The sequence below is a fragment of the Dendrobates tinctorius genome, unplaced genomic scaffold (assembly GCF_039654945.1).
Source record: "Dendrobates tinctorius isolate UK_male_01 unplaced genomic scaffold, ASM3965494v1 ptg000165l, whole genome shotgun sequence".
Classification (NCBI taxonomy): domain Eukaryota; kingdom Metazoa; phylum Chordata; class Amphibia; order Anura; family Dendrobatidae; genus Dendrobates; species Dendrobates tinctorius.
Window position 1 is genome coordinate 33078552 of NW_027361832.1, and position 27782 is coordinate 33106333.

Consider the following 27782-nt stretch of genomic DNA (forward strand, 5'->3'; position numbering starts at 1 on the left):
ATTATAGCTGACCCACGCATTTAAAGGGGATTTTGCATTTTTTTTCTCTGGTCATGATTCACTTTGAATCTTGGCGGATCAAGTGTCCAGGTTGAAACAGAAGATGTGGGTTTTTTCGGTGGAACATTGGGCCCTTGCCATGTCTCATACTCTCTAACAGAAAAAACTGATGGAGACTGTTAAGACTGTGCAGGAAACCACCTATCATGCTGTTAGTCGACCTGGCGATTCAGTTGATGTTGTTTTGCACTCTCCCAAACCCTTGTTTAAACTTCCTGACACGTTTTCTGGTGAAAAAGATAAATTTCGAACATTCTGGGAGAGTTGTAAATTATTGCTTTCTCTCAGACCTTGATCATCTGGAGATGAGACTCAGTGGGTTTGGATTATTATCTTATAAACTAAGGGATGGTTCCCAATCTTGGGCTTTGTCTCTGCCCCTGAACGGATGTCGGTAGATAGGTTCTTTGAGGCCCTAGGACTTATCTATGATGAACCGGACCATGTTAGGGTGGCAGAGGACACTATAATGGGTCTGGTTCCATCGATGGTCCACTGAGGTGACCATGCGCTGATTTGGCTTTTCTGCAGTTGGGGGTGATCTGGAGGGAGGTTCAAAGAAACATTGCTGAGGCAAAGGGCAAGTATAAATTTTTGCAGATAAACGATGTTCTGTGGGGCCGACTTACCACTAAGAATATTAGGTTGAGGATTCCCTCTGCTAAGTTGGGTCCCAAGTTTATTGTCCCTTATGAAATTTTAGAGGTGGTTAATACTGTGGCCTTTTGCATGCGCTTGCCTCCGTTGTTGCAGACCCCCAATGTATTCCATAAGGCACTTCTGAAGCCATCGATGCCTTCCTCATGTGAGTCTCCTTCACACCCGCTGACTGTTGTAGTGGATGGTTAGACTGAGTATGAGGTGGAACGGGTGGTAGATTCTCGTATGCTCTGCCGTTCACTGCAGTACTTGGTCCATTGGAAAGGTTAAAGTCCTGAGGACAGGTCGTGGGTGCCAGCGTGTTGGTTCAGGCCTTTCACGCTTGTTATCCAGGGAAGCCTGGGGGTCCGGTAGCCCCCCATTGAGAGGGGGGCACTGTCACAATCCAGTCCAGAGTTTGTTTTCAGCTGTCTTCTCCGCTGACCAGTATACCCTAGTGATCCTTCTGCCTTTGACTTCCTGTACTTGTGTATGACTCGGCTTGATCTCTGGACTCTGCCTCTTGCTTCCTGTCTCTGATACCACGCTTCCCAACTGACTTTGACTCTGGCTTGTACCCCAACTATGTCTTACATCTCACGTTTTGGGCACCATGTTTCTGGTAGGCTCTGACTTCTGGCTTCCCTCTGACTACGTGCATTGCTGTTACTTTTGGTACTTCTGCTACTGACAGTTTCTGATTCAGCTTGTCTGACCACTCTTTCATCACCTGTGACACTTGTGCTGCTGCACTTTGTTACTACGCTGTGCTCCCCACTGCCCCTGAACGGATGTCGGTAGATAGGTTCTTTGAGGCCCTATGACTTATCTATGATGAACCGGACCGTGTTAGGGTGGCAGAGGACACTATTATGGGTCTGGTTTCGGGAAAGTGCTCAGCCGAGTGGTACAGCTCCAAATTCCGTTGATGGTCCACTGAGGTGACCAGGGGCTGATTTGGCGTTTCTGCAGTTGGGGGAGATCTGGAGGGAGGTTCGGAGAAACATTCCTGAGGTTCAGGTCAAGTATACATTTTTGCAGATAAACGACGTTCTGTGGGGCCAACTTGCCAGGTGGGGGATAAGGTATGGTTATCCACTAAGAATATTAGGTTGAAGATTCCCTCTGCTAAGTTGGGTCCCAAGTTTATTGGCCCTTAAGAGATTTTAGAGGTGTTTAATCCTGTGGCCTTTTGCATGCGCTTGCCTCCATTGTTGCGGACCCCCAATGTATTCCATAAGACGCTCTGAACCCGTTGATGCCTTCCTCAGGTGAATCTCCCTCACACCCGCTGTCTGTTGAGGTGGATGGTCAGACTGAGTATGAGGTGGAACGGGTGGTGGATTTTCGTATGCTCCGCCGTTCACTGCAGTTCAGAAAAGAGCGACCAAAATGGTGACCGGTCTGCAAACCCTGTCTTATGAGGAAAGGTTGCAGGATTTGGGAATGTTTAGCTTGCAGAAGAGAAGACTGTCTACAGAGAGAGAAGAGAAGCTCTCTACAAATATCTCAAGGGCTGTCACATTATAGAAGGATCATCTTTATTCTCATTTGTACAAGGAAAGACTAGAAGTAGGGATGAGTGAGCATATTCGTGGGTAACGGTACTCGGCGAGTAATGCGTTACTCGGTACATAGTGAGTATTTTACTACTCGCCTCGCACTATTCTGTTCTCCCACCCAGCAGTTGCCCATCACAGTATTGCCGCACCCTCCTTGGTTGTGGGCGGCATTACTATGATTGGCTGGCCGCCCAGCGTCATCATAGGCTATGACTCATCATAGCCTGGCTCTAAGCCCTGCCACCACCATTTTCTGCACATTGCATGCAGAACACAGCTAGTGTAGGGAGAGTGTGAGAAGCTGCTAGGGAGAGTTGTGTTTTTTGGTGCAAATCATCCAATAATCCTCTGTGAAACCCAAAAGCTCTTTTCAGAGCTGAAAGTATAAAGTCAGGGACTGAGTAGTGACCGTTTTCCCAGCTTTTTTTGGGGTCACATTTACCCCTTAAGGGCAGTTTTTTTGTGCTGTTGCAGTGCTGTGTTCACAGCGAATAATACGCACGCACGGTACTGCACAACTGACACTCAGCCAGCACCGCTGTCTTGTGTGGTGTCTGGGGTGCGTATTCTTGCCTTAAACCTCATGGCAGTTTTTTTGTGCTGTTGCGGTGCTGTGTTCACAGCAAATAGTACGCACGCACAGTACTGCACAACTGACACGCAGCCAGCACCGCTGTCTTGTGTGGTGTCTGGGGGGCGTATTCTTGCCTTAAACCTCAGGGCAGTTTTTTAGTGGCAGCACCGCTATCTTGTGTGTTTACTGGGGTGCATAATCTCACCTTAAACCTGAAGGCAATTTTTTTGTTCTGTTGCGGTGCTGTGTTCACAGAGAATAAGACTCCCGCACAGTACTGCACAACTGACATGCAGCCAGCACCGCTGTCTTGTGTGGTTTATGGGGTGCGTATTCTTGCCTTAAACCTCAGGGCAGTTTTTTTGTGCTGTTGCGATGCTGTTTGTAAAACACAAAGCTGTACTAGGCTGTAGTGCTACCTTCCACAAAGCACTAACTACTCCTTGTTCCCCAATATCTGCATCTAAACATCTGCAACTATGGCAGAAAAATCCAAAATTCCTAAAAAGGCTGTTGTGAAGGGACAGGGACGTGGACGTGGGGTCGTTGGTGCCCAACAAAGTACAGAGTCTGGGAGATCGAAGAAGGTTTATGCATCTAGTTTCCTGGCGAAATTTCCCAGTCTGGAACATAAACGGGCCTGGAAGCCAGAAGAACAAGAGCAGATACTCTCTTGGATGGGTGATAAGGCATCAATGAAAAGTTCTAGCAGCACCCAATCATCCATGACAAAACAGTCTACTGTCCATACAGATAACGCTGGGTCATCCTATTCTCAACCTGTTCTTAGGTCATCACCCAGTCAGGAGTCACAGGAAACATTTGACCCCAACATTGGTCACTCCGAGGATCTGTTTGATCCATTTCCTTGCATTGTCTCTGGCTTCTCACTGCACGACATTGAAGAGGAACGTAAGGGGTATCGTCTGTTGATGATGCCCAAATATTTGAAACCCCACAGCCAGAAGAAAGCCACTTTCATCCACGTGATATACTAGGTGAAGAGGTGGAGGCTGATGGTGATGACACACAGTTGCCATGTGGCCAGTCGCCAATATCAACACGGAAGGAGGATGACATGGACGACGAGGTGGTCGATGATGAGACCACCGATCCGACCTGGACCATTGGCATGCATAGCCAGCACAGCAGCACAGAGGATGAAGGTGGATACGTAGCACCAGCAAAGGCACCAAGGGCTACTGGTTTGATCAGAGTGCTAAGTGTGTAAACTGTTGCCAAGGGCAATCCCTCTGTGCCCCAAGTCAAGGCAAGGGTGCGTTCAGCCGTTGTCTGGAAATTTTTTTTGATAGTCCTTCTGAACCAAATGTTGTCATCTGTAGCATCTGCCATAGGAAGCTGAGCAGAGGCCAGGGCAAAGGCAACCAAAGCACCACCAGTATGTGGAAACACATGGCAGGCAAGCACCGTAGTCGGTGGGCTGAACAACAGGGTACCAAATCAGTGTCTGCGACTGCGGGTCAAACCACTGCCATGTCACCTGTAATACGTCCTTTCCAATCTGCTGGGCAGGAAGCAGGTGATCATCATACCTCTTGCTCACAAGCTGCGGTTGCACAGACACAGGCCACAACCAGCTCATCCACTTGTTTGCCCCAGGAAAGCGTCTAATTGTCCATTAACCAGATGCATGAAAGGACACGTAAATACCAAGCCACGCACCCACAAGCACAAATACTGAACACGCACATTGCCAAGTTGCTAGCAGTGGAGATGTTGCCATTTAGGCTTGTGGGGACACAGTCTTCCTGTGATCTTTTGGCTGTGACTGCCCCACGATACTCCGTTCCCGGCCAGCACTATTTTTCCCGGTGTGCCGTCCCTGCGTTACACCAGCACGTCTTAAACAATCTAAAGCGTGCTCTCACCAACACCGTAACCGGGAAGGTACATCTTACAACAGACACATGGACAAGTACTTGTGGCCAGGGACGACACATCTCTGTCACAGAACACTGGCTCAACCTGGTGGAGGGTGGGACAAAGTCTCAAACTGGACCATCAACACATATCCTACCCACGCCACGAATAGTGGGCCCAACCTCAATCAGGGTTTCCACCTCATCATATACGTCTAGTCTCCCCTCTTCCCCCTCCTCCTCCACCTCGTCATCCTATGCTAAATTACCCTCCACATCACTCCCAAGTTGGGAGCTGTGCAGCAGCGCGTCGGCAAAGCAGCAAAATTATTTGCTGAAGCTGATCTGCTTAGGTGAAACACCACACACTGCAGCAGAGCTGTGGCAAGGAATAAAACAACAGACTCTCCCCACTGCAACTCCAACCTGGTCTGGTTGTCTGCGACAATGGACGTAACCTGGTGGCGACTTTAAAGCTCGGGAAGCTGGTACGTGTGCCATGCATGGCTCATGTGCTGAACCTAGTGGTGCAGAAATTTATAAAAACATACCCTGACTTGCTGTACCTACTTGAGAAGGTGCGCCGTATTAGCGCCCATTTCCGCCACTCCTCAACTGCTGTTGCCGGTCTTGCAGAGCTTCAAAAGCAATTTAATTTGCCAAACCACAGGCTCATTTGCGACCTGCCAACATGGTGGAACTCAACATATCATATGTTGTCAAGGGTAAGTGAGCAGCAATGGGCACTTTCTGAATACCAGCTTAAACATGCCCGTCACACTGAGACTCAGCCAAGACACATAACAACTGTCGAGTGGGTGTGGATCGCTGATATTTGTGAGGTGATTGATAACTTTGAGTACTGCACCAAGCTTGTGAGCAGTGACCAGGCTATTATCAGTGTAACCATCCCCATGCTATGTCTGCTGAAAAAAATCGCTGCAGAATCAAAAAATGGAATCTTTGTGTGCCCAGCAGCTGGGCATGGAGCAAGATTTCACAATGGGTGATCCTACCCAGCCCAGCCAACATCATCAGGTAACATTGGGGGATGAAGATGATGATGAAAATGAGGAGGGAGAGGACTTCTTTTTCAGTAGTACCGAGGGTGTTAGGAATGGCGGAACGCACTAAATAAAAATTAATAATAAAGTGCGTTCGCCGCTCGGGGTCCACCGTGCAGTAGATGTTACACCACTGCTAGGTAATGACAAACAAGCAATATGGTGGTATAATGCACATGGGTTAGACTTCACCTGAAGTACGCAAAGCGGGCTCTGTTTACACACAGAGGCGCCGCAACATAAACATACGAAAATGCTGAGCCTGTTAGTGTAACAGACCACAGAGAAATGCACACACGGTATCTGGTCTCAGGAGCAGGACCCAAGACAGAGGAGCTGCGTCCATCTAGACCTACCATGTGTGCGGCGTCGCTACTGCAGATGCCAAGGAGGGCTGCAACTGCAGCGTGGCATAGGGCACGGCCGCTAGTCGACAAAGCTAGGAGGCAGGCGCAATGTCGGACGCTAGAGTAGAGGTGCGGAGTGCACAGTGGCCTAAGGCTTGCCACTGACTGGCGCTGACTGCTGCACTAATTCCCTATCCACAAGCGTAATATCAGAGGGAAGGGGTTTCAAATGAGTCAGTCACCAGAGTCATACATCTGTCACCATTCACACATTTAGCTTGAAAAGTCTATACTAGCGCATGGCTGAACGGTCATGCGCGCTTTTTATAGCCGTGCGGGACCTTCCAGATCTCCGAGATGGACCAATGAGATCTGGAGCAGGACCTGGGCACATGACACCCGATCTCCAAAAGGACATCGCCTCGTGAGCATGCCCATTAGGAGCACAGAGGAACTTAGTCTCTGGAGCGGTCTGCTGCAAAGTAATCTTCTCTGCAGTAGATAGACAGCAGGAGACCGCAGAATGTGAGGCTATGGATTCCTGCAGAGCAGGCGCAGAAACCAGATGCCTAACATTACCCCACCTCCTAGGGCCCCCTCCCCTCTGAGCCTTCCAATCCACCACCTTGTGCCCATCAGAGGCATAGGTCTCAGACTGGTCCGAAGGCAAGTCTGATGTTCCGGTAGATGACACGGAAAACCGGGACACGTGGAAGGTATCAGAGGCAGCAAGATCGCCAGGTTTAAGAAGGGACACGTGGGAGACAATGGGAGCAGCAAGACCGCTTGGAGCATAGGTTGAAGTGAAACGTTGCGGTGTGTCGGCAGACGTTTCCACTCTCTGTTTAAGGAGGCTATCCCGAGCACATGAGGCGCATGCCCGAATATATTTTTTAATGTCCCGAGCCCTGTGCGGCCACCAATACGACCCTGCCAGGAGTTTTGTGGTCTGCATGAAGGCACAGTGACCACCCGCCCTGGACTCGTGTGCCCACATTAGAACCTTCGGCCGAAGGCGAGGGGGGACAAAGGTCTTGCCCGGCGGCACAGAGTTAGGCCATTGCGGAGCCCCGTTATACGGGGGAACAGAGTGCTGACAGTGGTAACCACAAGTGGAGCTTAGTGCCAGATGTGCTCCGAGACTGGCACAAGACACCTCCTTGGGTCTGGGAGTGAACACTCTGGATCGGGTGATTCCAGAGGTTCAAAGAGGTTGGGAGCCGGAGTAACCCTCCATCTGGATTGAGCACGCTCCAGCCTGCGCTCCGAGAAACGGAGATCAATGCATGTGGCAATGGCAATCAGCTCCTCCAGACTTGCAGGAACCTCTCTGGTATATAGTGCATCCTTTAACATGCTCAGCTAAACCTCTCCAAAACACTGGGATGGGGGCTTCATCAGACCACTCCAGCTTGGAAGCCAGTGTCTGAAAACGAGCGGCATACTGGCTGACTGAGAGGGATCCCTGAGTTAATACAAGGAGCTGAAGAGAGATATCGTGCGTGACCCGTGGTCCCAGGAAAACCTGCTTGATAGATGTTAAGAACTGAGCAACGGTCCGAACCTCAGGGTCACCACGCTCCTATAGTGGCGTGGCCCACTCCAACGCCCTGCCCGACAGAAAGGAAATAATAAACCCCACCATAGCCCGTTCTGTAGGGAATCGCGCAGCCAGTAACTCCAGCTGGATAGAGCACTGGCTCACAAAACCCCTATAGGAGGCGCAACCGCCAGAAAATTTATCGGGCAACGGGAGGCGGGAAACTGTCGGCGCAGGGGAGGACGTGGACATACATGAAACCGCCTCTGCGATTGCCTGTACAGCAGCCTCCGAAGACTTCACCACTGAGATAACAATTTCAAGAGAAGCCAACCGGCCCTCTAGCTGGCGAATGCAGTGAAGGAGTTGCTGTTGATCTGCCATTACTAGCCAGACCCTGGCACTAGTATAATGTTAGGAACGGCGGAACGCACTAAATAAAAATAAATAATAAAGTACGTTCGCCACTCGGGGTCCACATTGCAGTAGATGTTACACCGCTGCTAAGTAATGACAGACAAGCAATATGGGGGTATAATGTGCATGGGTTAGACTTCACCCGAAGTGCGCAAAGCAGGCTCTGTTCACACACAGAGGCGCCGCAAAATAAACATACGAAAACGCTGAGCCTGTTAGTGTCACAGACCACAGGGAAATGTACACACGGTGTCTGGTCTCAGGAGCTGGACCCAAGACAGAGGAGCTGTGTCCGTCTAGACCTATCGTGCGTGCGGCGTCATTACTGCGGATGCCAAGGAGGGCTGCAACTGCAGCGCGGCGTAGGGCACAGCCGCTAGTCGACAAAGCTAGGAGGCAGGCTCAATGTCGGATGCTAGAGTAGGGGTGTGGAGTGCCCAGTGGCCTAAGGCTTGCCACTAACTGGCGCTGACTGCTGCACTAATTCCCTATCCACAAGCGTAATATCAGAGGGAAGGGTGTTATATATGGGTCACCGAGGAGGAAAAAACAACACAAGCCAAGTCTCAGAAAACCAGAGAGGTTGGTAACTATGCAGATTGCAGATCCCTGATCTTACCACACAACTAGCAGCAGTCGTGGAGCGTACCTACGATGATCCTAGACGCCTCATCACAACCGGAGAGCTACATAAGCCTAAAGCAGGAAAAGAGGAAAACTATCTGCCCCAGAGCAGACCCCAAAGGAAAGACAGCCCCCCACATGTATTGATGGTAAAACAAGATGAAAACACAAACAAAGGCAGAAAATTGGGCTGAGCAAACGATGGGGCCCGACTAACTAGAAAGGACAGGAAAGGAAAGACACTGTCTGCAATCTGCCAAAAACCCTACCAAAATAATGTCCAACACTTGTGATAGCAAAATTAACCCTGAAGTCACTAGACTTCTCCCACTATATCAGCACTCTGAAATATTCTGAGACAGAGCAAAAAGAGGCCAATCTAATAAGGGACCAAAAGACAAATACAGATAAATAGGAGTGGAAATTCAGCACAACCCCAGCAGGGGCTGGCTGACCACAAAAAACTGAATTGACCAACAAGAGCAAGTGTGAACAATAGCAAAAACAAACTTAACTTGAGAAGACTGGAACAGAGCTGAAGTCCAAGACCTGAGAAGCAGACTGAATCACCAGCACCAGGATAGGGCGTTGGCTGTCTTATATCTAGTCTGATACTCCAGAGATCCAATCGTTATCCTCCTCATCAGGTGGCAGATCACTACCAATTGAACCAACCTCACTACCTCCTGTCACCACCAGAGGGAGAACGGAAGGAGAACTCTCAACTGGTGGAGCAGAAAATGAGTTCACGACAGTACCCCCCCCTTGAGGAGGGGTCACCGAACCCTCATCCACGCCACCAGGCCGATCAGGATGGGCCCGGTGAAAAGCACGAACCAATTTATTGGCATGAATATCAGAGGCAGAGACCCAAGAATTATCCTCCTGACCATAACCCTTCCATTTAACCAAATACTGGAGTCCCCGTCTAACCAAACGAGAATCCAATATTTTCTCTGCCTCATGTTCCACATTGCCTTTAACCAATACAGGGTCAGGAGGTGCCGCCACAGGAACTACTGGCTCAACAAACCTCTTCAACAGTGACTTGTGAAATACGTTATGGATTTTGAACGTAACTGGAAGAGCCAATCAAAAAGAAACAGGATTAAGAATCTCCAAAATCTTATAAGGTCCAATAAATCTTGGCTTAAATTTTGGAGATGCAACCTTCATAGGAATATTCTTAGACAACAACCAAACCATATCACCCACTTTAAACCGAGGACCAATGGTCCTACGCTGGTTGGAAAAACGCTGGGCCGTTTTCTGAGAGAGTGACAACTTATCCACCACTTGGACCCATATCTGCTGCATTCTCACAACCACAGTGTCCAAACCTGGGCACGACGAAGATTCCACTTGCCCTGAAGAGAATCGAGGATGAAACCCAAAATTACAGAAAAAGGGTGACATCAAAGTGGCAGAATTAGCTCTATCGTTCAGCGCAAATTCGGCCAAGGGCAAAAATGAGACCCAATAATCTTGATCAGCAGATATAAAACATCTTAAATAAGACTGCAGGGTCTGGTTTGTTTTCTCAGTCTGCCCATTGGTCTGGGGTTGAAACGCGGAGGAGAAGGATAACTGAATTCCCAGATTAGAACAAAAGGCTTTCCAGAATCTGGAAACAAAATGGACCCCTCTGTCGGACACAATGTTCTCAGGAATCCTGTGTAACCGAACCACCTGTTGTAAAAACAAGGGTACCAACTCAGCAGAAGATGGCAACTTTGGGAGTGGTACAAGATGGACCATCTTCGAAAATCTATCACAGATCACCAAGATAACAGTCATTCTATGAGAGACAGGAAGATCAGAGATAAAATCCATTGAGATATGGGTCCATGGCCTCTTGGGCACCGGCAGGGGCATCAGCAACCCACTAGAACGAGAACAGGGTTTAGACCGAGAACAAGTTCCACAGGACTGTAAAAAATTCCTGACATCACGAGACAAGGCAGGCCACCAAAACGACCGACTCACCAAATCTCTGGTACCAAAAATACCTGGATGACAAGCCAATGCGGAGCAATGTACTTCAGACATCACTCTCTTTCTCCACTGGTCAGGAACATACTATCTTCCCATAGGGCAACGCTCAGGCCCATCCTCCTGAAATTCCTCCAGGGCACGTCTCAAATCAGGCGAAATGGCAGAAAGAACTACCCCCTCACCTAGGATAGTAGTAGGATCGGTCACATTAAGAGAATCAGCAAAGAAACTCCTAGAAAGGGCGTCTGCCTTAACATTCTTTGCCCGGAAGAAAAGAGACCACAAAATTAAATCACGTGAAAAACAAGGCCCATCTAGCCTGTCTAGGATTCAAGTGTTTGGCCGACTCCAGGTAAATCAGATTCTTGTGTTCGGTGAGGATCACAAATTGATGTCTAGCTCCCTCCAACCAATGTCTCCACTCCTCAAATGCCCATTTCATGGCCAGCAATTCCCGATTCCCCACATCATAGTTGCTTTCAGATGGGGAAAACTTTCGAGAAAAGAAGGCACAGGGATTCATCTTAAAAGTCACAGGGTCTTTTTGGGACAAAACAGCTCCTGCACCAATCTCAGAAGCGTCTACCTCCACTTGAAATGGAAGTGAGACAACAGGTTGCCGTAAAACTGGAGCTGAAGTAAATCTCCGCTTAAACTCCTGAAATGCTGAGACAGCCTCAGGAGACCAATTCAGCACATCAGCTCCCTTCTTGGTCAGATCAGTCAGTGGTTTGACAATACTAGAAAAATTACCTATAAATTTACGATAGAAATTAGCAAAACCCAAAAACTTCTGGAGAACCTTCAAAGAAGTAGGCTGAACCCAATCATAAATGGCCTGTACCTTGGCCGGGTCCATTTCAATAATCGATGGAGATAAGATAAATCCCAAAAATGAAATTCTCTGTACACCAAAGAGGCATTTTGATCCCTTAACAAACAGGGAATTCTCCCTCAAAATCCGTAACAGTCCAGACATGTTCCACATGGGAATCCCAATCACTAGAAAAGATCAAAATATCATCCAGATAGATGATCAAAAACTTATCCACAAAGTCTCGGAAAATATCATTCATAAAGGACTGGAAGACAGAAGGGGCACTAGAGAGCCCAAAAGGCATCACCAGGTACTCAAAATGTCCCTCCAGAGTATTAAACGCCGTCTTCCATTCATCCCCGTGCTTGATGCGAATAAGATTATATGCCCCCTAAGGTCAAGCTTAGTAAACCAGCAGGCACTCTTAACTCTGGAGCATAAATCAGACATCAGAGGTAACGAGTACTGATATTTAACCATCATTTTGTTAAGGGAACGATAATCAATACACAGTCTTAATGAACCATCTTTCTTGGCCACAAAAAAAAACCCAGCGCCTAAAGGTGACGAGGATGGTCTAATATGACCCTTCTCCAACAACTCCTTAATATAGGATCGCATAGCATCATGTTCGGGTACAGATAAGTTGAAAAGCCGACCCTTGGGAAATTTACACCAAGGCATCAACTCAATTGCACAGTCATAACTTTATGAGGAGGCAAAGACGCAGACTTACTCTCACTAAATACATCAGAGAAATCAGCCAGATAATCAGGAATATCATGAGACTGAGGAGAGGTGGAGAAAACAGGAGCGTCCCTAAGAACACACTGACAACCACAAACCACAGACACAGATTTCCAATCCAAAACTGAGTTATGAGTTTGCAACCAGGGGAAACCCAGAACAATAGTATCATACAAATTATGCAGCACCAAAAATTTGCAATTTTCTTGGTTGTCTGGGGCAACTCGCATTATCACCTGGGTCCAATACTGAGGTTTATTCTCCGCCAAAGGAGTGGCATCAATACCCCTCAAAGGAATAGGCGTCTGCAGAGGCATCATGGACAAACCACAACGTTTAGCAAAGTCCAAATCCATCAGATTCAGAGCTGCTCCTGAATCCACAAAAGCCTTAGTGGAAAATGTGGACAAGGAGCAGATCAGAGTAATTGCCAAAAGGAACTTAGGTTGTACACTGCCCACAGCAAATGTGTGAGCAAAACGTTTCTCTCATTTAGGGCAGACAGAAATAGTATGAGAGACGTCTCCACAGAAAAAACACAGCTTATTACGCCTTCTAAACTCCTAATGTTGCGCCCTAGACAAAACCCCATCACATTGCACAGGTTCAGACGTTTGTTCAAAAGGTGGCAGCGCCTCCCGTGTCGTTTTATGTTCAAGTAAACGCCGATCAACTTGAATGGCTAATGACATAGAGCCATCCAGACCAGAGGGAACAGGAAATCCCACCATAACATCTTTTACGGTCTCTGATAAACCTTTCCGAAAGAGAGCTGCCAAATCATTCCATGTAGTAAGGACCGTCCACTTTCCGAATTTTTGACAGTACAACTCTGCAGGATCCTGACCCTAGTCTAATGCCAACAGAGTTCTCTCAGCTTGATCAACGGCATTAGGTTCATCATACAACAACCCCAAGGCCTGAAAAAATGCATCCACATTAGTCAGAATAGGATTTTCAGGTGTCAGAGAAAAAGCCCAAACCTGGGGATCGCCGCGCAGCAAGGAGACGACAATTTTAACCTGCTGCACAGAGCTCCCTGATGAGTTAGGGTTCAAGGCAAGAAACAATTTACAATTATTCTTAAAATTCAGAAATTTAGACCGATCCCAGAAAACACATCAGGAGTAGGAATCTTGAGTTCAGCAGCATGTAACTGAATGAGATAGGTGGAAATTCCCTGTACTTCATCAGCAAGTTGCTCCACACAATCAGACAGTTGCTTAATCTCCATTAGGAGAGGGAAAAAAAAATCCTCCTACGGCCCCAGAGAAAAAGAGGAAAAAATATAATAAAAAAAAAAAATTCTGATACTTTTTTTCTTTTTTTTTTCCTTTTTAAACAATTTTCTCCTGCTTTTGAGTACCCTAGAATCTGCGGTATGGCTGGTGATTCTGTTATGAATAGGTCACCGAGGAGAAAACAACACAAACCTAGTCTCAGAAAACCAGAGAGGTTGGTAACTATGCAGATTGCAGATCCCTGATCTTACCACACAACTAGCAGCAGTCGTGGAGCGTACCTACGATGATCCTAGACGCCTCATCACAACCGGAGAGCTACATAAGCCTAAAGCAGGAAAAGAGGAAAACTAACTGCCCCAGATCAGACCCCAAAGGAAAGACAGCCCCCCACATGTATTGACGGTGAAACAAGATGAAATTACAAACAAAGGCAGGAAAATAGGCTGAGCAAACGATGGGGCCCGGCTAACTAAACAGGACAGGAAAGGAAAGACACTGTCTGCAATCTGCCAAAAACCCTACCAAAATAATGTCCAACACTTGTGATAGCAAAATTAACCCTGAAGTCACTAGACTTCTCCCACTATATCAGCACTCTGAAATATTCTGAGACAGAGCAAAAAGAGGCCAATCTAATAAGGGACCAAAAGACAAATACAGATAAATAGGAGTGGAAATTCAGCACAACCCCAGCAGGGGCTGGCTGACCACAGAAAACTGAATTGACCAACAAGAGCAAGTGTGAACAATAGCAAAAACAAACTTAACTTGAGAAGACTGGAACAGAGCTGAAGTCCAAGACCTGAGAAGCAGACTGAATCACCAGCACCAGGATAGGGCGTCGGCTGTCTTATATCCAGTCTGATACTCCAGAGATCCAATCGTTATCCTCCTCATCAGGTGGCAGATAACTACCAATTAAACCAACCTCACTACCTCCTGTCACCACCAGAGGGAGAACGGAAGGAGAACTCTCAACTGATGTAGCTGAAAATGAGTTCACAACATAAGGAGTTTCAAATGTGTCAGTCACCAGAGTCATACATCCATCACCATTCACACATTTAGCTTGAAAAGTCTATACTAGCACATGGCCGAACGGTCATTCGCGCTTTTTATAACCGTGTGGGACCTTCCATATCTCCGAGATGGACCAATGAGATCTGGAGCAGGACCTGGGCACATGACTCCTGATCTCCAATTGGAGATTGCCTCATGAGCATGCCCAGTAGGAGCACAGAGGAACTTAGTCTCTGGAGCAGTCTGCTGCAAAGTAATCTTCTCTGCAGTAGATAGACAACAGGAGACCGCAGAATGTGAGGCTCTGGATTCCTGCAGAGCAGGCGCAGAAACCAGACGCTTAACAGAAGGGACACGTCATGCTACAGAGGGGAATCCAAACCCCAGCTTCATGTCTGTCCAGCATGGGTGGGCTGAAGAGGAGGAGGTGGAGGAGGAAAGTCAGTGTGAGGAGAGGATGGGTATTGTTCCTACTTCAGGGGTCACAGAACATTTGCCTCTTTGCAGCTAGGCACACATGGCACACTTCATATCTGACTGTCTGTGCCAATACCCTCATGTAATCCACATTTTCAAAAGCAACCTATACTGGTTGGCCACCTTTCTAGACCCACGGTACAAGGACAAATTTCCTTCGCCACTGTTGCAGTTACCAAGGGGTTTCACAATGGAATCCTTCAAGAAGGCCGTTGTCGATCATTTGATGGCAACAGCACCCTCAGACACCACTGCTAGCAGAGATACCAGCTCTGTGCAACAGCATGCATTAATGGGAAGAGATACACCAAGCAGGTCCAAAAGAGGTGGTGGTAAAATGTCCACAAACTGGGTCATCTTCAATAAACCAGCTCATCACCAAGGACTAGGTGGAACAGTAGCAATGTCAAGGAGGGAGAGGTTGAACAAGAAGGTCAACGACTAAGTGACCATACCTACGTCCTTCCTGAAGCTTCTGTACCATTTAATTACTGGGTATCCAAGCTGCATAGTTGGCCCGACCTCTCCTTCTATGCCTTGGAGTTGCTGGCCTGCCCTGCTGCTAGTGTGATGTCAGAGCGTGTTTTCAGTGCCGCTGGGGTAATCATCACAGATACAGGCACACGGTTGACTACAGAGAATGCAGGACACCTCAGTGGGCCATTGATGGAACTCAGAGCTGTACCACTCGGTTGAGGGCTTTACCTGAACCAGACCCAAGAAAGTGTCCTCTGCCAACCTGACATGGTCCGGTTCATCATAGATAAGTCCTAGGGCATCAAAGAACCTATCTAAAGACATCCATTCAGGGGCAGTGGGGGCAGAGAGAAAGCCCAATAATGGGGACCCTCCCTGAGTAAGGATATAATAATCCCCACCCTCTGAGTCTCATTCACAGACTATCGAGGTCTAAGAGAAGACAAAGTTTTACAACTCTCCCTGAACGTGCAAAATTTATCTTTCTCACCCAAAAAGGTATCAGGAATCTTAACCGAGGGTTCTGAAGAGTGCAAAGCAACATCTACAGAATCACCAGGTCGACTAACAGCATGAGGGGTGGTTCCCTGCATGGTCTTAACAGTCTCACACAACTCTTTTTGTAATTGAGTATGAGACATGGCTAGGGCCCGATGTTCCAGCGTAAAATCCCGCATCATCTGTGTCAAGCTGAACCCCTGATCCGCCAAGAGACAAAGCGGATCCATGTCTAGAGAAAAAAAAATGCAAAATCCCCTTTAAATGTATGGGTAAGTGATAATGTAATGGTGCTGCAGTGCAGTAGAGCGTAACCTCCACAAGGGGGAGCTGGTGAGGGAAGAGAGATTGCACACACAGCACAGCATCACTGAGCAGAAGCACAGGTGCCACCTGGTGGCGAAAGATAGGTCAGAAGAGCTGAGTCAGAAACCGAAAAGGAACGAATTACCAGCGGTCCCAGCAATACACGTAGTCAAATGCAAGCCAGAAGTCAGAAGCAGATGGGAGCAGAGATAACAGAGACGTGAGACAGCCAAACAGGTCAGAAGACAAGCCTGGTCACATACTAGGAGGTCCAAGCACATTAAGGCAAGCGACATGGCAGGAAAGGGAAGTCATTGTATCAGAGTAAATGTGCAGAGGACAAACACGTTATCAAGGGTCAGCTGCCATAGCCTGGAAGCATGAACTATCACTGACATTGGTCTGCAGGCCACAGCAGACTGAAATAGCCCCACACAACCCAAAACGAGTCAGAGAAGGTTAACTCCAGCATGACCAGACCAGGGAGAGACTAACAAGAAACAAACCCCGGCCTGGATCATGACAACAGGGAGATGTGGGGATGAGACTGGTGAGTGTGCGTTAAACTGTTTATCTTTATCAATCTCAACCTTTTTAAAGGGCCCTTTACACTAAGCGATATCGCTAGCAATATCGCTATAACGTCACTAGCTTTGTGATGCTGCAGCGATATTGCTAGCGATATCGCTGTGTGTGATACTTACCTCCGACTGGCTCCCCCCGCTGATTATCGTTGATCGCGCGAGAACGTCCTGGACCATTTCTCGTCGGCCACTTCCTGCGGCGCTTCCTGCTGTGGCGACGAGCGATGCGTGGACGCGGGCGGGAGGACGTCAGGATCGCCTCATCTGACATGTAAGTAGCGACCCCCAACCGCTGCTATGTCGCTGGTGAGATCTGCCTGTTTGGCAGCTCACTAACGACCACTTAGCGATGCACCAGCGATCCTGAACGGGTCATATCGTGGTCGGGATCGCTGGTGCATCGCTAAGTGTAACGGTACCCTAAATCTTTGCTTCCATTGTTGCTGATTAACCCTTTATCTTTTATAAGCATTAACAACTCTCTCCTTGACTGGTTCACATCACAAATGCTGATGGATTTCCAGGACTGACTATACATCATCAGTTCCTTTGATTGTCTACATTCCTGTCTTTGTGACTCTATTTGTCTGTCTGTCTATTTATTTCTCTCAGTCTATCTATGTCAACCTATCATCTGTTGTGCCTGTTGTTTGGGTTTTTATTGGCTGCAAGCCATATTCATCATTATTAACAGATATAAACACGTGAAATAGATCACTCTGTAATCACTCTATATAATATATGAGTTTCACTTTTTGTATTGAAGAACTGAAATAATTTAACTTTTTGATGATATTCTAATTTTGTGAGAAGCACATGTAAGTGGATTTCTTACTTCTTTGTGCATACAATGTACCTGGGGGTTCTGTACGAGATGTAGTATATAGTCAATAGAAACGTTCACTACTTTTCCTATACCAATTGTAAAGAATAAGATATTGAATTGATAAGTATGAATTATTTACCACAGCATATTTACGTTATACAAAAATTAACACAAGTAAATCTTCCTTTTTCTTATTTCCTATACTATATATTCCCGCGTGTCAGAAGCCCACAAAGGCCATCATTCAAGGTTATGCTGCGTATTGATTTAACAAGTCTTGAGACCTGATAATCAAGTGCATGTTTTATGATTGGCTAATACAGATGCATGTCAGGGTAGCTAAAGAACACTCTGTTGGTTAAGGTCATCCGTAGCCTATGGATACTAATAGTAACTAATAAAAATGTTAATTTCATCTGTACTGACAAGGCATGATATGCGTTATGATATATGCTTAATATGCTGATCTCTTATTTTATGGGAGAAAATGCCTGTACATTTTTGTTATACAAATCACATAGTCATGGCATGTCATGAAAAGCATTTTGTTATTTAAGCTATGGGACACATGCATAACTAACAACAGGGCCATAATTTAGTGCCATCTATTCAACCATAATAAGGCATGCTGGCAGAATTACATGTTATCTCACACTGATTAAAAATGAATAGCTTTACAGCGTTAAAGGGGTGTATCTGATTTAGTATGCATTAACTATTTAGCAATTTAAGCCCTCATATTAATGTTGCAAATGAAAAATTCAAACATCCTATAGAATATGTTAATGTGCATTATACCTTAGGGAGATAATCTCTTAGTTAGCAGTGAGCTCCTAATTTTTCATGACCAAATAACAGCTAATCTCAAGGTGACTATTAATATTTTTTTCAGTTTAATGCCTACATAAATTCATTCTGAGCAATACCAAAAATAAATAAAAAAAATAATATGGACAACATGATAACTTATTTTTACGTGTAACCATTTAGAAAAGAGAAAGCTATTGTCCATAAATCCATCTTTTTTTTTTCAAAATGTTCTGGGTGCATGTTTTGATAATCTTGGTTTGTCACTTTATCACATTTTTAACCCCACTGAAATATTTTATGTTCAGCAAAACACACAGAGAGAACAGTATCGGTGGGAATCAACTCAATATGTTGCAAGTAGAAACATTTACCTTTTTTAGGCATTATCCCTGATATTATTCTCCTGCAATGGGTTATGACCATCAGACTATATGACACCCTATCTTTAAAATGGGGAGATAGTGGTACTTGATGGTATCTTTTTACCCAAGTACTTCTTTTTATAATCTACTTTTTCCCGACAGGTTCTACAAGAACAAAAAAAGTAAAGTAAAGTTACCCTACTGATCCTTACTGCTCTTCATCCTATATAAAGGACTACAGCTAGTATCTATGAAACCCTTTCTGTCTGTAACTAATATGTGTCCACTGCAGCTAATCACTGTCTACAGATGTTACGAATAGTGATGGGCAAGTAGCATTTTTTCTCACATGTCCCCTAGCATGCTCGGGTGATCTCAGAGTATTTTGGCGTGCTCGGAGATTTGGTTTTCATCGTCTCAGCTGCATGATTTGCGACTTGTAGACAGGATGAATACATGTTGGAATTCCCTAACAAACAGGCATTCCTCACATGTATTCAAGTAGTCTAGCTGTCAAAAATCATGCAGCTGAAGAGATGAAAACTAAATCTCCAAGAATACTTGGAGACCACCTGAGCATGCTGGGGGGGAGGCCCAAGCAACGAGTATACTCACTCATCACTAGTTACCAATGCATGCCAGTTGTGACTTTAGAAGCTGCAGAATAGTAGCAGCCAGACACGATGTACACAAGGCAGGTCTCCAATGCAAAAACTGTCAGCACATCACTCTTTCTATGAGTGCACCGGAGTCCTGTATTGTTTGCACCCAGTCTGGCTGCTGCTCTTCTGCAGCTCCTAAACTACATTTTTCTGTATAGTAAAAACCAAACTAGCCTCCATAAAAAGTCACCTATTTTGAATATTAGAGGAGACAAGGAGTTTTCTGTACCTAATTATGCCAGAAATGCTGTTTTCCTTCTACAGTATATGCCATCACTGCAAATTTGATTAAAGGCCCCATCTCACATAGCGAGATCGCTGTCTCCAATTTTCTGACGCAAGAGCGATCTCATCAGCGATCTCGCTGCGTGTGATATCGCTGATCATGCTCGAATGTCCTGGGCCATTTTTTGATCACTGGTGTCCCATTAGCCAGCATGCATTGCTGCGTTTGATGCCGACGAGCGACTTCGTTGGCGACGCAGAACTCATGGATGCAGGCGGGAGTCGTCAGAATAGCTGCTGTGTGGCAAGATACCAACGACCGCTGAGGTCATTATGTGGATCGCCGGATCGTTGCTGCCTCATTGAGTAAATCTGTCTGTTTGGCAGCTTACTAGCGACCATTTAGCGATGCACCAGCGATCCTAACCAGGTCGCATCGTTGTCGGGATCGCTGGTGTGTCGCTTAGTGTAACAGTACCCTTAGAAGAGGATCCCTGGAGGATATTCTTATGTATGCAAAATATTGTGATTATGGTAAAGTGACTTTTGATGGAAGTGTTGTGGACTGCTTCTTTAACCCTTAACGACCGCCGATACGCCTTTGAACGGCGGTAATTAAGGGTACTTAAACCACAGCGCCGTTAATTCACGGCGCTGTGATTTAAGTGAATAGCGCCCCCCAGTGTCGGATTTTCTCTGGGGTCTCGGCTGCCAGGGGTAGCCGAGACCCCAGAGAACATGAATCGGTCGGTTTTTACCGACCCCCGCTTTTGCGATCGCCGTTATTAACCCTATAACGGCGACCACAAAAAAAAAAAAAGCCGCGATTTTACATTTAATTTCTCTTTCCTCTGATGTGATCGCACATCAGAGGATAGAGAAATAGGGTCCCCGGTCCCCCCGGTCCCCTCACGGTACCTCTACCTTGTCCTCCGTCCCCTCCCGGTGGTCCCGCGCCCGCCGGCGTCATCCGATGGGCGCCGCCATCTTGAAAATGGCGGGCGCATGCGCAGTGCGCCCGCCGGGAATCTGCTGGCTCCGGCTGGCAGATTCCATTCATTATTTTGATCACTATGATAAACGATCATAGTGATCAAAATAATAAAAATAGTACATAACCCCCCCGTTTATCACCCCCTTATATAGGCACACATAATGAAATAAAAAAAATATTTTTTTTTTCAGTTTTCCATAAGGGTTAGGGTTAGGCTAGGGTTAGGGTTAGGGTTAGGCTAGGGTTAGGGTTAGGCTAGGGTTACGGTTAGGGTTAGGCTAGGGTTAGGGTTAGGCTAGGGTTAGGGTTAGGCTAGGGTTAGGCTAGGGTTAGGGTTAGGCTAGGGTTAGGCTAGGGTTAGGGTTGGGCTAGGGTTAAGGGTTAGGGTTGGGCTAGGGTTAGGGTTGGGCTAGGGTTAAGGGTTAGGGTTGGGCTAGGGTTAAGGGTTAGGGTTGGGCTAGGGTTAGGGCTAGGGTTGGGCTAGGGTTGGGCTAGGGTTAGGGTTAGGGCGAACTAGGATTAGGGTTAGAATTAGGATTAGGGATTAGGGTTGGGATTAGGGTTAGGGGTGTGTTAGGGTTGGAGCAAGAATTGAGGGGTTTCCACTATTTACCAACTTTGGGGGTCTAAAAATTGGGGTCTAAAAAATCACTTTTGTGGAAATAAAAGACTTTTTATTTTCACGGCTCTGCGTTTATAAACTTCTGTGACGCGCTTGGGGGTTCAAAGTGCTCACCACACATCTAGATAAGTTCCTTAGGGGGTCTAATTTCCAAAATGGGGTCAATTGTGGGGGGTTTCCACTGTTTAGGCCCATCAGGGGCTCTGCAAACGCAACATGATGCCCGCAGACCATTCCATCAAAGTCTGCATTCCAAAATGGCACTCCTTCCCTTCCGAGCTCTCCCATGCGCCCAAACAGTGGTTCCCCCCACATATGGGGTATCAGCGTACTCAGGACAAATTGCATAATAACTGTGGGGGTATGATTTCTCCTGTTACCCTTGTAAAAATAAAAATTTGGGGGTGAAAAGATCATTTTTGTGGGAAAAAAAATGGATTTCTTATTTTCACGGCTCTACGTTATAAACTTCTGTGAAGCACTTGAAGGTTCAAAGTGCTCACCACACATCTAGATAAGTTCCTTAATGGGTCTAGTTTCCAAAATGGGGTCACTTGTTGGAGTTTTCCACTGTTTAGGCACATTAAGGGCTCTCCGAACGCAACATGGCATCCGATCTTAATTCCAGCCAATTCTGCGTTGAAAAAGTCAAACGGTGCTCCATCCCTTGCGAGCTCTGCCGTGTGCTGAAAAAGGGGTTTACCCCCACATATGGGGTATCGGCGTATTCAGGAGAAATTGTACAACAAATTTTGTGGTTGATTTTCTCTTTTAACACTTGTGAAAATAAAAAAAATTGGTTCTGAAGTAATTTTTTTCCCAAAAAAAGTTAAATGTTAATTTTTTCCATCTACATTGCTTTCGTTCCTGTGAAGCACTTAAAGGGTTAATAAACTTCTTGAATGTGGTTTTGAGCACCTTGAGGGGTCTAGTTTTTAGAATGGTGCCACTTTTGGGTATTTTCTGTCATGTACACCCCTCAAAATGACTTTAAATATGATGTGGTCCCTAAAAAAAATGGCTTTGTAAATTTTGTTGTAAAAATGAGAAATCGCTGGTCAACTTTTAACCCTTATAACTTCCTAACAAAAAAAAATTTTGCTTCCAAAATTGTGCTGATGTAAAGAAGACATGTGGGAAATGTTATTTATTAAGAAATTTATGTGACACATCTCTCTGATTTAAGGGCATAAAAATTTAAAGTTTTAAAATTGCAAAATTTTAAAATTTTTTGCCATATTTCTGTTTTTTTCATAAATAAACACAAGACTTATCGAAGAAATTTTACAACTAACATGAAGTACAATATGTCACGAAAAAACAATCTCAGAATCAGCAGGATCCATTAAAGCGTTCCAGAGTTATAACCTCATAAAGGGACAGTGGTCAGAATTGTAAAAATTGGCCTGGTCATTAAGCTGCAAACTGGCTCTGTCGCTAAGGGGTTAAGCTTTAATAAAATGGGTCTTTTGTGATTGTGAAGTGGATTGTGCGTAACTGCTGCCTACTAGCTATCTATAAACTTTTGGCTTTGCTTTTATAGAATTTAATAGAATTAAAGGAAAGCTGCATGTGATTTGTTACGTGATAAGGATTGAAATTGTTGCAATGGAATTTGACTCCATTGACTATGATTAATTGTGATATCAAATTTTCAGAACAAGTTTCATTTTCGTGACATGCAACAGAAGTTACCATGTCGCTACAGCCCTAAAAGAGTTGTGCGGCCTTAGCCCTCAAGTCGTAAATGGATGGACAGTCGCACTCAGAAAATAAATAATCTTTGCAAAAAAGTCTTTGAAAATTTTTTTTTATGATTTTTAATTCATGTGAGATTTTTCCAATAGATCAAATAATAAAACACAGCAAACAAAAAAGAAATATTCAAAAGGTGAGTATTATATGGAATATTTCTTTTTGTTTGCGGTGTTTTATTATTTGATCTATTGGGAAAATCTCACATGAATTAGAAATCATAAAAAAATGTTTTCAAAGACTTTTTTGCAAAGATTATTTATTTTCTGAGTGCGACTGTCCATCCATTTACTACTGTCTGTGGTCTATCCACGCTCAGTCAGCACCTCCCTTTATAGCCAGAGTGCGCGTCTTTTTTCCCTCTTCTTAGCCCTCAAGTCTGCAGTCAACGTACGTGACTACATACTTGTGAATCATCACATCACATGCAGTGCCCGTTGTGGGGATTCTCCATTGCCAACGTCAGCAGATGTGGGCACGTGACTGTAAATATGTTATTTGCAAACATGTGGCAATCTGCTGAATGAGGGTGGAAGTATTCATGTTGCATATAACAAGAAAGGTGTCCATTTATACTATCCATACAGGTAGTGAAGATTTTCACTGCTGATAGAGGTTGCGGGAACAACATATTTAATTGGCAAATTGTTAATTGTACATCGCAATACAAGTTTGTCTCGCTAATCTGTTAATGGAGCCGATATTTTGGTCCCAAATAGGGTAACTAGTAGGGTTGGGAGTCTACTGGGAAATTAATACATACAATTGTGTATATGGTGGTCCCCACTGTGTTAGAGGCCAGATTCAGAAATATAAATAAAACTATAATGCTGTAGATATAGTATATCTTGACTTCAGCAAAGCATTTGACAAAGTCTCTCATACAATCATTATTGAAAAAATGACTAAGTATGGAATGGACAAGGCAACTGTTAGGTGGATTCATAACTGGCTTAGTGATCGGACCCAAAGAGTGGTCGTAAATGGCTGCACATCCTGTTGGAAGAATGTCTCAAGTGGGGTACCACAGGGCTCTGTCCTGGGCCCTGTATTGATCAACATCTTTATCAACGATTTAGATGAAGGAATTGAGGGTAAACTGATTAAATTTGCTGATGACACAAAGCTAGGAGGGATAGCTAATACTAGAGAAGAGAGAGAGAGAATTCAAAAAGATTTAAATAAACTGGAGAAGTGGGCAGCAACTAACAGAATGGTTTTTAACAGGGAGAAATGCAAAGTACTACATCTGGGCAATAAAAATGAAAAAAACATATATAGAATGGGAGGAATAGGGCTAAGTGACAGCACATGTGAAAAAGACTTGGGTATACTAATAGATCACAGACTGAATATGAGTCAACAGTGTGATGCAGCAGCAAAAAAGGCAAATCCAATTCTAGGATGTATTAACAGAAGCATACAGTCTAGATCACGTGAAGTCATTATTTCCCTCTACTCCTCTTTGGTCAGACCTCATCTGGAATATTGTGTCCAGTTTTGGGCACCACATTTTAAAAAAGACATCAACAAACTGGAGCAAGTTCAGAAAAGAGCGACCAGAATGGTGACCGGTCTGCAAACCCTGTCTTATGAGGAAAGGTTGCAGGATTTGGGAATGTTTAGTTTGCAAAAGAGAAGACTGAGAGGAGACTTAATAGCTGTCTACAAATATCTAAAGGGCTGTCACATTGTAGAAGGATCAACTTTATTCTCATTTGCACAAGGAAAGACTAGAAGCAATGGGATGAAACTGAATGGGAGGAGACACAGATTAGATATTAGAAAAAACTTTTTGACAGTTAGAGTGATCAATGAGTGGAACAGGCTGCCACGAGAAGTGGTGAGTTCTCCTTCAATGGAAGTCTTCAAACAGAGGCTGGACAGACATCTGACTGGGATGATTTAGCGAATCCTGCTTTGAGCAGGGGGTTGGACCAGATGGCCCAGGAGGTCCCTTCCAACTCTACGATTCTATGATTCTATGATTCTATAAATAAAAATAAGATGATGTAATATATGACATCCAAGGCAATATCACTATACCACCAAACACAGCCGTAATCGTTAGTATACAAAGTCCATGGTAGGAATCTTCACTAGAGTTGAGCGAAACGGGTCAAGCAATTTCAAAAGTCGCCGACTTTTGGCAAAGTCGGGTTTCATGAAACGAAACCCGACCCTAGGATGAGGTCGGCCACGAGGTCGGCGACTTACGCGCCAAAGTCGCATTTCAAAAGTTTGTTTAGCGCTCTTTTTCAGCCAATCAGGATCCACGGACACTGTGGGCAACATGATGACATAGGCAGGTGTCGCCACCATCTTTCAGAAGGACATGCAAGTGATTGGCTTGCTTTGGTGGGCGTCACAGGGGTTATAAAAGGGCGTGCACGCCGACCGCCATCTTACTTCTGCTGATCTTAGCATAGGGAGAGGTTGCTGATTCTGTAGGGAGAGCTTTAGGCAGGGAAGAAGACAAAAAAACTGCTTCTGCTGCTAGCGATTTTGCCTGTGCAACACACCAGTCACTGTGTGTGCAGTGCAAGGGGAGGTTATATTGTGGTGGATCAGTGGTGTTGGTTGTTAGGCTGCCTTCTAAGGCTTCCTGACAGCTGCATTGCTGTTTCCCCACTGCTCTGCAAACTGCTTTTTTAAAAGCAATCCCAATTTTTTTTTTGTCCTGCTAAGGTACTGAGCGTGCATTTATTCACACCATACAGCGGTGTACGCTCCTCACACAGTACCATGTAACGGCTGTTATCACAGCCACAGTGAAGCTATCTGTGTGTCACTGTGGAAGGATAAGTGGAGGACTTGTTCCGTTCTTACAGACCTACACTCTAGGGAGATTCCTATTCTGCCCAATTCTACAATTCACTTTTTTCACACCTGTGCCATCGAGCCTGTGACATAGCGCTCTGATATTCAGTGGGCCTCACACAATCCAAAAGTGTCCAGTGTCCACAAGTGTCTGCAGAAATTTAAAATCTCCCTTATCCTGTAGTCACTTTTTTCACACCTGTGCCATCGAGCCTGTGACATAGCGCTGTGATATTCAGTGGGCCTCACACAATCCAAGTGTCCAGTGTCCACAAGTGTCTGCAGAAATTCAAAATCTCCCAGAAATTCAAAATCTCCCTTATCCTGTAGTCACTTTTTTCACACCTGTGCCATCGAGCCTGTGACATAGCACTGTGATATTCAGTGGGCCTCACACAATCCAAGTGTCCAGTGTCCACAAGTGTCTGCAGAAATTCAAAATCTCCCTTATCCTGTAGTCACTTTTTTCACACCTGTGCCATCGAGCCTGTGACATAGCGCTGTGATATTCAGTGGGCCTCACACAATACAAGTGTCCAGTGTCCAGAAGTGTCTGCAGAAATTTAAAATCTCCCAGAAATTCAAAATCTCCCTTATCCTGTAGTCACTTTTTTCACACCTGTGCCATCGAGCCTGTGACATAGCACTGTGATATTCAGTGGGCCTCACACAATCCAAGTGTCCAGTGTCCACAAGTGTCTGCAGAAATTCAAAATCTCCCAGAAATTCAAAATCTCCCTTATCCTGTAGTCACTTTTTTCACACCTGTGCCATCGAGCCTGTGACATAGCACTGTGATATTCAGTGGGCCTCACACAATCCAAGTGTCCAGTGTCCACAAGTGTCTGCAGAAATTTAAAATCTCCCTTATCCTGTAGTCACTTTTTTCACACCTGTGCCATCGAGCCTGTGACATAGCGCTGTGATATTCAGTGGGCCTCACACAATACAAGTGTCCAGTGTCCACAAGTGTCTGCAGAAATTCAAAATCTCCCAGAAATTCAAAATCTCCCTCATCCTGTAGTCACTTTTTTCACACCTGTGCCATCATGCCTGTGACATAGCACTGTGATATTCAGTGGGCCTCACACAATCCAAGTGTCCAGTGTCCACAAGTGTCTGCAGAAATTCAAAATCTCCCTTATCCTGTAGTCACTTTTTTCACACCTGTGCCATCGAGCCTGTGACATAGCGCTGTGATATTCAGTGGGCCTCACACAATACAAGTGTCCAGTGTCCACAAGTGTCTGCAGAAATTCAAAATCTCCCAGAAATTCAAAATCTCCCTTATCCTGTAGTCACTTTTTTCACACCTGTGCCATCGAGCCTGTGACATAGCACTGTGATATTCAGTGGGCCTCACACAATCCAAGTGTCCAGTGTCCACAAGTGTCTGCAGAAATTCAAAATCTCCCAGAAATTCAAAATCTCCCTTATCCTGTAGTCACTTTTTTCACACCTGTGCCATCGAGCCTGTGACATAGCATTGTGATATTCAGTGGGCCTCACACAATCCAAGTGTCCAGTGTCCACAAGTGTCTGCAGAAATTCAAAATCTCCCTTATCCTCTAGTCACTTTTTTCACACCTGTGCCATTGAGCCTGTGACATAGCACTGTGATATTCAGTGGGCCTCACACAATCCAAGTGTCCAGTGTCCACAAGTGTCTGCAGAAATTCAAAATCTCCCTTATCCTGTAGTCACTTTTTTCACACCTGCTGCATCGAGCCTGTGACATAGCGCTGTGATATTCAGTGGGCCTCACACAATCCAAGTGTCCAGTGTCCACAAGTGTCTGCAGAAAATCTAAATCTCCCTTATCCTGTAGTCACTT